This window comes from Paramacrobiotus metropolitanus, unplaced genomic scaffold (genome assembly GCF_019649055.1).
Source record: "Paramacrobiotus metropolitanus isolate TYO unplaced genomic scaffold, Prichtersi_v1.0 Parri_scaffold0000005, whole genome shotgun sequence".
In the NCBI taxonomy this organism is placed as follows: Eukaryota; Metazoa; Tardigrada; class Eutardigrada; order Parachela; family Macrobiotidae; genus Paramacrobiotus; species Paramacrobiotus metropolitanus.
Window position 1 is genome coordinate 2,052,614 of NW_026570225.1, and position 11,902 is coordinate 2,064,515.

Consider the following 11,902-nt stretch of genomic DNA (forward strand, 5'->3'; position numbering starts at 1 on the left):
CCAGAATCTGAGAATCCAACCATATTTTCATCCAACATGTACACTATCAAAGCCGCAAGTAGGCAAGGTCGGAATTACTCCAATGGTATTTGTGCTGTATCAATCTGACAACCACTTATTAACTGTTGCTGCACAAGTGCACACGCTTTAAAACAGAAGGTAGAAAACTCATAATTGTTGATCTGTTATTGTGACACTGACCATCGCCAAAACTTAAAGAATATATACTGCACTGCTGCTGAGCACACTTCGTCATACGTCCTAAATATTTCGGATGTACTTACTGGTGTATCGACAAGAATTAAGAAATGATATCATAATTAACAGTGATAAGCGGTCGTGTAACATATGCTTATCAATTATCGCGTATGATCACTGACCGTACTAAATCCGTGGCTCCGTACCTAATTTTATCATTCATCAGTTATTAGTTTTCATGTGTGCTCAGCAATTTAATGCCCAAATGTATGTTCCGTGCCCGTTTAATCTGACAGCGAGTCTGGAAAGTTCGAAAAAAAGATAAAAAAGGTCAGTCAGTCACAAGATGAGGGCTGGTAGTGTCTAGTTTTATCAGATTTTTGCAGACCGGGTACATCTTCTTCTGAAATACATCACGACATCTGATGCAATAAAACGAACCTCAGCCTTTAATGCAGGACAGCTTTACAGTAAAAATGGCAGCTGATGTCATCCTGGCATGTATGAGTCTATGACCAAAACTGAATTTTAAAACTGGGACGCAGAATCAATCAGGACGAAAAATCTGTCAAGAGCACATGAGCAATCACAATGCACCGCAGCGCTAGGCATGTATATAAACGTACTGCATTTCGGATTATAGTGGTCGTTGTTATTACAATTTACTGCAAATACGAGTACACTGTTGGTAATTGAATAAAATCCGTACCATCTTTACCCTGAGCGGCGTGGTAAAATGAATATCTTCCAACCGCCACGTAAGTTTAGCAAAAGTTTCTATAGCAGAATTTTGTGCTTGTCTCATGCAATGCACGCTGTTTACCTTAAAATATCATTTTATCTTGCTTTTGAAAAAACAAGCACTGTCAGATATGACTTGATTCCTTAAGCCATTTTTTAACAGTTTCTCTGCAAGACATGATATTGTACAGTTCTGTAAAGGGATGCGGACAATAAGACAAGCTAAGGGATGTTACAATTTGGGTTGCAATTTTAGGCTTAGTGAGACCGATTTGGGAGTTTTGGATACCAATATCCTGCTGAATCTTGTAGAAAACACCTTAAAATCTTGTGCCGACACGGCATTACTAACAACATTAACAGCACTCGCCCACGTTAACCAGGCCACTCTTTGTGTATCAAACGCTGTAAAACAGGAGACCGAGAAAATCAACGGGAATCTTCAGCGACGCACTCCAAATAAATTGTCCAGCGCGAGAGTTAAGGCCATGGCTATTTTGGCTTTAATGCTAAAATGGCATTTTCCGTAAAAACTCAGACATACTAAATGAAGACTGCTCTATTGCTTGGAAGAAAGTTCAAACCTATAAAATCAGTGGAATTCGAAATATGAATTTTTGAATTAAGCGACCCAAAGTGGTCGACATTGCATCTAATGACTGGCTCGGCTTACCATTACGCGAGTATATGCAAGCTAGCGAATATGTAATATAAAGTCAATGGAACTAATATGGAAGCATAAATTGCGGTCCACATCTTTTGTCTTACCGAGCCATAAAACATCGCTGGACATCGGTAGAATGAAAGCAAACACAGAAAGACAATAGGTTTTGATCACACGCAAGTGTGATTGCAGTGGTCACTCGGCTGTCTGGATGGTCTTTGTGGCGGGATGCATGTGGTGAGTGGAATCAGCCAACATGTGCACAGGAGACATAAACTTGCATGAACTTTTGAAAGGTGCCGCTAAAATGCAGCCAAATAACTTTGAAAATTTACTTCTAATTTCGGAGTTATAAATTTTTTTTGAAACTCGCGCAATAGATGGAAGAATACCTCAAAAGCTTAATTGCGAGAGCGAATTTAAAAATATTCGGTTTTACTTGAGTTATAACGATAACCAGCAATTGTAAAGTGTTTTTTAAAGGCTGCAAGTTTAAAAATTTGTTTTTTAAAAAAAGCCCTCGCAAGGTGCAAGAGGACTAAGTTCTCGATTTTTTGGCTGCTTACATAGATTTTTCCCTGTAGCGTGTGTAGACTAGTTAATTTTTTAGCGGAATTATTTTATTTCAAATTTTAAACTGCATCGTTTAAGTTGCGTTTGGGCTTGTTCGTACTGAATTTTTCTTAATTTCCACTGGATACATAAATAGACCTAAATACTACGTACGTTTCGAAGCAAAAAGCAAAACTGCTCATTTTAAAGCGATTAAAGCCAAAATAGCCATGGCCTTAAGGCAACTGACACCGTCTTGTCTTTGTTTAAAGATCTGCCGAATTTGACCAATGGGACATTGTATCTCCTGCAAGACGTACCTAGTGTACACGAGGTTTCCTTAAAGGTTGACAACTATCTCATTTGGCTAACGGTGTTAATGGAATGGAGAATGCGCCAGTGGTATCCTCTGCACAAAGTGGATGTTGTTGTTATTCACAAACGATAAAATAGACAAGATTCCCCGGGAAAGGGAATCTGTCCATTATTGGCTAGCGGCGCAACCTAAGCCCGCCCGCTTGGAGATTGGCCAGCGGTCAATGTCTGGATGAGGTATATAAGCAACTCACTGCACACAGTGCATAATCATTGCTCCTACCTTCGCAGTTAGCAAAATTTTTGTTAGCAATTTAGCAAATTAGCCTGCTACTAGCAGATACTTAGCTTTTAGATCGTCAGCCTTTAGAACGTTCTGTGACCTTTTTTAATAATAACCGCCAACGGTCTTCATAATGGTCTCGAAGAACGAACTGAAGAAGTTGAAGGTTCCACAGCTCAAGCAGGCATGCCGTGATGCTGGTCTAGATGATACCGGCGTCAGGAAAGTCTTGTTGCCACGTTTGTATAACCACAACGACATCCCGCCATCACGCATGGAAGGCGCTGTGGATGCCAACGGCGCCATCGCACCGACTGACCATCCTGTTGGACCTCCAGCAGGAATAGCTGCCGCCGGACCATTAGCCGAGCTGATTACCGTATGCGGCCTGGCTCCAGCCACCCTGCTTGATTTGGAGGAAGCTGGCTTCACCAACCTGGACAAACTTCTCCGCCTTCATCAAAGTAAGTCCTATCCGAAAGATCTCGATTTCATCCAGCTTTCTGCCGATCGCAACGAGATTCAGATCTTCATCAATCACCGAGCACCGCTTGCCGTTTCCGATCTCCGCCAACTGCTGCGCTCCCGTAACAGCAATGCCGAGAACGCCGGATCCGCGCAAGCCAATGTCCCGGTCGCCAATAGCAACAACGGTCAGCATGCATAGGCCGCCGGCAGCAGCCGTGGCAGGGCCCGTTCCCGCGGTTAACGTTCACGCCATAGCCACGGCCGCCACTATTCTAACAACTACAACTCGGGTGAGTCCTCTAATAATATTTGCAATATTTAGAATTTCTGGCTATACGACGGCGTGGTTACGACGATAAGAGGCAGTTTTGAAATTTGACGAAGAATTTCGTGAAATGGCCATTCATGATGATCTCAGTCTCTCTGATTCACATGAACGATCGGCTTTAAGCGATAAATACTTTCATGCGAAGACGCGTCGCGGTGATTACGATGTTGATCGGAAAATACAGAAGAAGCGTCCGCTTTTTCGTGGGAATGCCGGCAATCAACGCGCCGGCACAATCCGCTATAAGTTTACTTGCTGCTATAATTGGCAGGAAAATAAATGTTACAGCCACGCCACGTGCGGCTTTGCTCACATCTGTGGTCACTGCGGAGGCGACCACCAAGGCGCCAGCTGCAATTCCACAGCGACCAGAGGAGACAGAACACGCACTGATTGCTCACTCATGTGCGACTATCTTCCTTCTTCCACTTGTTTTTCTCATGTTCATAATAGTAGTAAATAGCTCCCCGCTGAGCGCCGACTGCAGTTGTCCACTACAGTCTGGATGTCCAGCGGGGAACTCCAAGGGATGACTGCAGTTAGCGGGTACAAGGGAACACTCTCAAGATTAAACTGCACTGTTTACTACAGCGCAACTGTATTTCACTATTAGCTATAGAGCAATAATAAATTACAGCGTAACTGTACAACTTTATAATAATTTTTCAACATTATCAATTACTTGATATTATAATTACCATAATAATATATCTTCACATAAACTTACCAGCAAACCGTTTCAATAGAAAAAATAAAAAAGACAAGTACATAGCAGTAAAAATTATTTTTCAACGAGCGATAAAAAGGAAAAAGATAATTAACCATGGCATCTATCTAATTAGTACTTAAGAACAACCATTCATCATATATGCAATTAGGAATAAAATAATAATTATCTGTTACACAATAATTAGAAACAAATGCTGATAATGATGATGAAACCGCTAATAATTTGCTAGCTCATCGATATCGGACGTAATAAATGATGACAACACAGAAGAGCCGCCTTCGCTGCGGGTTTCATAATCCATCGTGTCACTTGCACGACCGTCCACTGGTCCAGCTTTGCCTATGAAATTTGATTTGGATTATTTTATGTCACGCACCAGATTTAAATGTTGGAAAAAATTAATAACAAAATCACGTGCGCGCTGATGAGACATTTGCAGCAACTATGGATATTTCAGCCTTCACTGCATCCAAAAAACTACTTTTCCAATTACTGTCTGACGCAGACTCTTCGAGGAAGCGATCGGATAACAACTTCCCGCTAATTTGCATCTGTTGACTGTAACGCTTCAGATGATATTTACCTGCAAGGAAAACACTGCGGATTATCCAAAACACAACATGGAAATATAGCATTTACCATTATCCATATTTCGAAGCAGTTTATCCAGTTCAACTAACTGGCGCAACAGGTCACGCTCATCATCAGGTTGCTCTTTATAGTAGCACGCAATGCTGGCCATGGACTCCAGTCTTTCGAATAGCGGTTCAAAGTTTTCAGTAGCGCGAACAGCGTAATGCTCGTCGGTTAGAGCTTTCGTATCATCTCGCATGAATACACCATTCTTTAACTGGCGTTCCTCGTTGCTGGTGAAGAAGAATACTTCTTCAGCTCTCTGGTTTGTCCTTACAAGGTTGGCCGTTTGCCTGTCCAGCTTTCTATCGTAATTGCGGATTTGCTCTGTCCAGTGACGTCCGGTTGGAATTGTTTGGGGAGCAACAAGATCCAGCAGTTTGACTACGGTAGCTTCTCGACTTTTTTGCATCATTCTGGCACAGGCAAGCATGCTCTCCAGTTTCACAGCAATTTCATCATACAGGTACTGTTGCTGATGGTAGAATTCTGCGTTGTACATTGCCTTTTCAAGGTACTTGTTAGCACAGTCGATCTACAAAAAACGCTTAAAAGTAAGCAGGCAACAAGAACGGTTGTTAACGCAAACTTACTGTGGCTTTACGACATGCTTTAGGCTTCTGGCAAAATTATTTGGTCACATCTAACAATGTCCAATGTGACACTTTTTCAGACCAAGGCGCGGATTCCCAGCGTTTAAGAAAGGGGTGCATTTCCGGAACGACCACTGCTTTCTTTGTTCTGAAAAATAAAATGCAAACCATATGATACACAAGGATTTACGTAAAATTTAATTATTATTTCTGAAACAATTTGCTGAGAAATTTTACTCAGATAAACGCACAATGTTTCTACCATTACATACAACATTATTAGAAATGAAGCAGTGTTTCTCGCGATAAGTAAGAATGTGCTTGCAGCATATAACAGTGTAAGCTCAACCAAACTCATATCGAAAAACAACCCACTTATATTTGCTGACTAGGATTATACAAGCAAACTCCAAGGTACACAATATGCTTGAAAATCCATTTTAACACACCTGGCGTTCGACTGTTCTTTCGCATTGTCGAACGCAAGGTGTGTTAAAAAAGAAATTCTCGCCTCAGGTGACCTTTCTTGCAACGGACTACAGTTCCTGACAGTCAATGTCTCTGTCAAGAAGCTGCAAGTACGTTCAAGGAAAGCACTGGTCTGAATGAACAACTGAATGGCTAAATAGTTTCTGCTGTGCGCATATATAGCTTTTCTTGCCTAGAAAGGCTGGTACTGTTATGCTGCGGCACTTCGCCATTCCGCCAGTCTGCTGCAGACAGAGTAACAGATGTTTATGTGCCTAGAAAACAGCAAACTCAGTGGCAAAGTTGGCCACTACGTCAAGTGTCCAAGTGGTAGTGTCTGAGTGTCCGAGTGTCATAATGTCAGAGTGTCGAAACTGCTCCGTGTAAATAAAATAGTCAAAGACGGCTCAGCAGAAGCGCCATTTGAGATTTTCACCCGAGAGCATTCTTTTTGTATGGACGTAAACGGAATGTTTCCTGCTCGTAAGTTCCGCAAACGTTGGGAAAGCGACGTTGCCAATGGAGCGAACGTCACCGACAGCCCCAAGGAAGTAAACGGTAAGATGATTTATTGATTTTTAATACGCTTTTAACTAATTGCAACATAATATTTACCAGATGTCGAAAGCGGAAAGGAACTCAAAGACAGTGGCACCACAGAAAGAGAATCCGATGGTAAAAATAGCAAATTATTTATTAGATATGCTCAGACTTTACGTTTCGCATTGCAGAAGACTCGGATATCGAATAATGCGACTGCAGCGAATGCACCAGCAGCAAGAAGCAAAAGCTATCCCCCTGAAAATCCACCCTCTGTCCAACGCCGGTCTAAGGAAACATCTTCGTAAGCTCCTGGAAGGCTTCATCGATATCCTCCATGCTTTTAGCGCCTAAAATGTTGCATTTTCCGCTGTTAAAGATTACTGCTGTGGCTTTTGGCAATCGTACTGTCATTCCAGGAAACAGCTCTGGCTCGTAAAATTTCTTATATGTCAAATAGTTAATATTGTCCAGTCTTTGCTTCTTGAACCGGCATTTTCCAACAATGTTAACAACCTGAAAATCTGTTATTTTGGCTTTCTGGTAACCAATAGACGTTAGCTTGCGAAGAAAAAACCGCAAATTTTTCCGCGATTCCTTTACACTTTGTCCACCGTTCACAGTTATTTTTCCATTGGCGTATAACTGACAGTGAAATTTACGCGGTTCGAAAACACGCCATAGTAACCCCGAAAATTGTTTTGAATCATATTCGGTGATAAATAGGTCGTGCCTGGACAAATCCACGAGATTAATCTCCACATTCAACTGTCCAACCGTAACTACGTTAGTAATCGTCACCATGTTTCCGCAGCTTCAGTATGACATCAGATTTCAGTGGCCGTTTGGTGCAATGGTTTGCGGTCCGACTATGAGTGGCAAAACGCAGTATATAGTAAAGTTATTGAAAAATAATGTTACAACCGAGGCTCCGAAACGACTAGTAGTGGCGTACAGCGAGTGGCAGGATGCTTACCAGGAGCTTCAGAAAGTTTTCGCCTCTTGTGAATTTGTTAAAGGTGTAGAAAGTATTCTGAGCAACAGCAACTTTTTTTCCAAGGAGGAACATAATCTTTTAGTTATTGATGATTTATCTAGTGAAATGGCGAGTAACGAACTAGCTACAAAAATTTTTACACAAGGGATTCATCACAAAAATTTATCGGTGATTTACATAACGCAAAACCTATTTAAACAGGGGAAAGCGAGCCGAGATATAGCCTTAAATGCACAGTACATAATTTTGTTTAAAAACGTTGGCGATAACAATCAGATTGATTACTTATCTCGTCAATCTGGTATGAAACACCTCAAAAAAGCATATCAGCGCGCCACAAAGATTCCGTATGAGCCACTGATTGTAGGCTTGAAACCGAATTGTCCTGACTGTTTAAGGTTGCGATCACATATTTTTCAAAATTCCAATGCAGAGTTTCAGTGCGCAAGAATTTATACAGATCCTAAATTTTGCTCCGTACCTGCCTCATCATGACAAAACACCTTAAAGAGTTTGGATCGTTTCTGCTCTTCCTCTCATCTCTCAAACCAAAAGATCGCAAGCGAATCGCAAGTTACTGCACAAAAAATATTAAAGGGCTAGAAGAGTGCTGTCTGAATATAGTGAAAAACACCGTGAATTTGTCACCTGAGCAAACGAAAATCTGTCGTAGATGGCGAAAGCCCGTTAGACTTCTGGCTCTGCGCAAGTACTCCGCCAAATCCAAAAAAGCTGTATTGAATCAAAAGGGAGGATTTCTGGGAGCAATTCTGCCAGTTTTAGCTAGTGTTTTGGCAGGAGCTCTAAGCTCTCAGTAGCAGCATGGAGGTGCATTATATAAAACCGGAACGCGATGTAAAAAGGCGGGCTTCGGATGTGGCTGTTTTGTAAGCCCCTCCTGAAGCAAACAGTATTCTTTCTCTAAATGATTTAACTTCTAAGATTCTGGCCAGCCATGATTTAAGTGAATGGCAGAAAGCCCAGATTTTAAGTAAAAATTTGGAACGTTTTTTAGCGCTCAAGCCGAGGGCGTTTGACGAACAAGGCCCATTAGAAAATTCCTCGCTAGATCATAGTTATAAACTCTGCTGCATGGCCACCATCAATTCCATCAACTGCTTTATCGCTTTCCGAACGTCCACCAGTAACCCGATTGCAACAAAGCCAAAGAAAAAACGAACACGAACGCAAACGCCAACTACTAGGATCAAGAAAAAAACGCACAAGCTGCCTGTCGACGAACTAGTGAGTGGGAGCCCTTTACAGAGGAAAGAGAATTAGAGGACCTGTCTGAAAGCCAACAATCATTAACAAATAACAAAACAAAAAAACGGCAACGCGACTCCGAGTCGATCCTGAATTCGACAAAAATTTCGCCTGTAAACAAAAAGCTAGCGATACGCCGAACTGATCGCTCGCGGAAACAGACAAAATTTTTTGTAACAGGTAATGGTATTAAAAGAAAGTGGCTGAGTTTATTCTAAAATGGCAGGCTGTGTACCTTTTACCATTCATGTTGGACAAGGAATGAAACTGAACTGCGTGTCATCTTGCTGTGATGACGGTGATGATGATGGTGATTACAAGGCTAGTAAACTTGATTTAAAAACAAAAGCGCCAGAGAAGCCAGAATCTAATAAAAAACAAGCGGAACTGAGCGCCTGTCAAACCTGTCAAACACAATCTAATGATGGCGTTGGAATATCTGGATGCGAAGTTACTTAGTAGCCTTGGCGGAATTGATCGGTATGTGGACAATTGCACCCAGAAAACCAGTCGTGGGGAAGCCCAACGTGTACTGGAAAGCATAGATGCTTACACATTACACAAGCCTGTCAGACACAGGTTTGTGCGCAACCCGACTATTGTTATTAATAAGAATTCACAGCTACAAGTAGATCTAATGGATATGCGTAAATTTAAAAAGTGGAATAAAGGATTCACGTATGTTTTGGTTGCGATCGACTGTTTTTCTAAGAGAGTCGAATGTGAATTAATAAAACATGAAGATGGCAAAGAAACGTGTGCTGCACTTAAAAAAATTCTAGATAAAATGGGACCCTACGACCGAATTCAAGCTGATAAAGGGCGTGAATTTTTCAACAAAGACGTAAGAAACTTATTAAAGCAGAGGGAAATTACATTATTTTCTTCCGAAAAGGATGATGTAAAATGCTCAATGGCCGAACGCGTGATTCGCACCCTACGAGAGCGCATCTGGAGACTGTTCACCAATCAGAACTCTGCCAAATATTACAACAAATTACAGGAAACTGTCAAATCATATAACAATACGGTACATTCAGCACACGGGTTGTGTCCGTTGGATGTGATGGAGGAAAATTCTTTAGCAGTATTTAATAGACTGTAGGGGTAATTGTCAAAAGAAAAAAAGCTGTATTTAAGGTCGGAGATTGCGTACGAATCGCCAAGAAAAAGAAAGATTTTGAAAAGGGCTATGAAACAAACTTTCAACATGAGGATTTTCAAATTTCAAAAGTAATTCCACATACACCACATTCGAGGATTAGCATAATTCCACATTCGAGGATTAGCTCCGGATTATGAGTTGAAAACCGGACTAGACAAATTTCTTCAGCATACGAAGCGGGTAACTATCTACGCTGGAAACTATACAAGCAACCAAATCATCGCTGCTATCACGGCTAATTCTCCTGCACTGATTACAGCAAATGGTGAAAATCATAAAACGGAGAAGGCTTTTGCGATTCGGCTTTTGCCTAATAATCAAAAAGTGCAGTTCACATTATCGGGAAGAGGAGTTTTTCTGACCATTAATACCGAGCTCCTAAAGCGGATCCTAGGCTTCACAAATCGCCGCCTTCTCCATGCATATCTTGACCCTGCTGAGCAGAATAAATTGAAAATAAAGAAACTTTTGACTTTTACAAACAGATGGAAAGCGTTTTCATTGAAAGAAAAGCGACAGCACAAACACCAGCACCAAAAGCACTAGTGAAAAGCTTGCAACCTCCTTCTACTGATTCAGTCGCTAAAGGAGTGATGCAAGCTGCTGCAGCTTTTTCCCTGCCTTTTACAGCTTCAGTTGCTACAGCGATAATGCCGAATACGCCTGCAGCCACACAGACACCGGAGAAAAGAAAAGCTGTCGTAAGAAAACCGAACAGCCTGAGAAAAATTATTTTTTTTCTGCTGATGAGGCAATCAACTTCATGATCGGCAATCAGTCACTGTATATTTACTGCGACGTCGCAGATTTTTCATTAGTAGGCGATAGTTACGCGCAGATTTTGCGCGCCGTGCCTATTAGAACCACTGACGCCTTCAGAATCATTACGGAAAGGTTTGATTTACCTCACAATGTTCCTGTTTTAAAACCAATCTTTCACACTATTGATGTCACAATCGCAACAGATTTAGGCGAAAACGCTAAATTTGCAACGGGTAAATCTATGCTTGAATTGCATTTTCGTCCAATGCGTTTTTAAAATGGGCTACAAATCATTCTCCCCCGACCCGACTTTGTTCGACGACCTACTAGGAACAAACCAGCTTGGTAGTGGCTTTGCGCGCTATCGAGGCAGCCACCAGAATGGGGGAGGCTTTGGTAGCTTTTTGCGCTCTATTTTCTCAAAGGTAGCTCGTTTCGTCGCACCAGTAGTGCGCGCCGCAGCCCCCAAGCTCAGGCTGCTCTACTTGCAGCAACACCACATTTTAAAGAAGCAGCAGGCACAATGGTCCAAGAAGCCGCAAAATCTGTTGGAAAAAAATTGCTCAAGTATTAGAGCCGCCGCAAATTGGTTCTGGGCAAAAACGACACAAATCTGCATTAAAGAAGAAAAAATATACTGTTAAAAGGAAGAAAATTATTAAATTAAACCGTGTGCCTCCTTACAATTTGCCAGATTTCATTTAAGAAAAAACATGGCATCAATCATCGAAGGCTCGGAGCCGGCAATCGCTGCCGAGTCCACATCTTCGCTACACCGCACTCTTTTGCTGAACGTTTTCGCACAGAAGAAGAGAGGATCGGCCCGACGGCTGCTATTCCGGAGAATTTACCCGCCGGAGGAGATATGAACTTCTATATCCGTGTTGTGTTTAGTGAACCGCTGAATAAGCCCATCATTATGGTTACATTTTTAACATTTGATGCTGTCATCGAAATCAACAATTTCGGACAACTAATCTGCGATTTTACAAATTAAGATGGACAGTCAGACGATTACTCAACTACTAACGGAAAACACAGCGACTCGAAGCGTTTTTCGCGGAGTGTATGCCTGCAACGAATTGCCATAGCGGGGTAGTTTCCCTACGCCGTCTGCTTTCATAGTCAACACCGATGAGTCAACTGGACCCGGGGAGCACTGGCTTGCTTTCTACCAACCTGATCCTGCATCTATGGAA

General features: G+C 41.8%; 1 long non-coding RNA gene across 4 annotated transcripts; it reads left to right on the forward strand.

Annotated features, from left to right (window-relative positions):
- Positions 1–853: 853 nt before the first annotated feature.
- Positions 854–7,050, forward strand: LOC129581247 (uncharacterized). 4 transcript variants are annotated; one of them, XR_008689477.1, is made up of 6 exons: positions 854–956; positions 1,196–1,840; positions 2,428–5,378; positions 5,586–6,531; positions 6,592–6,648; positions 6,705–7,050. It is a non-coding gene; the product is annotated as an uncharacterized LOC129581247 (long non-coding RNA). The 4 variants fall into 4 exon arrangements; XR_008689476.1 differs by having other exon boundaries at positions 2,428–3,511; positions 4,509–6,531; XR_008689475.1 differs by having other exon boundaries at positions 2,428–2,707; positions 2,960–6,531.
- The last annotated feature ends 4,852 nt before the right edge of the window (positions 7,051–11,902 follow it).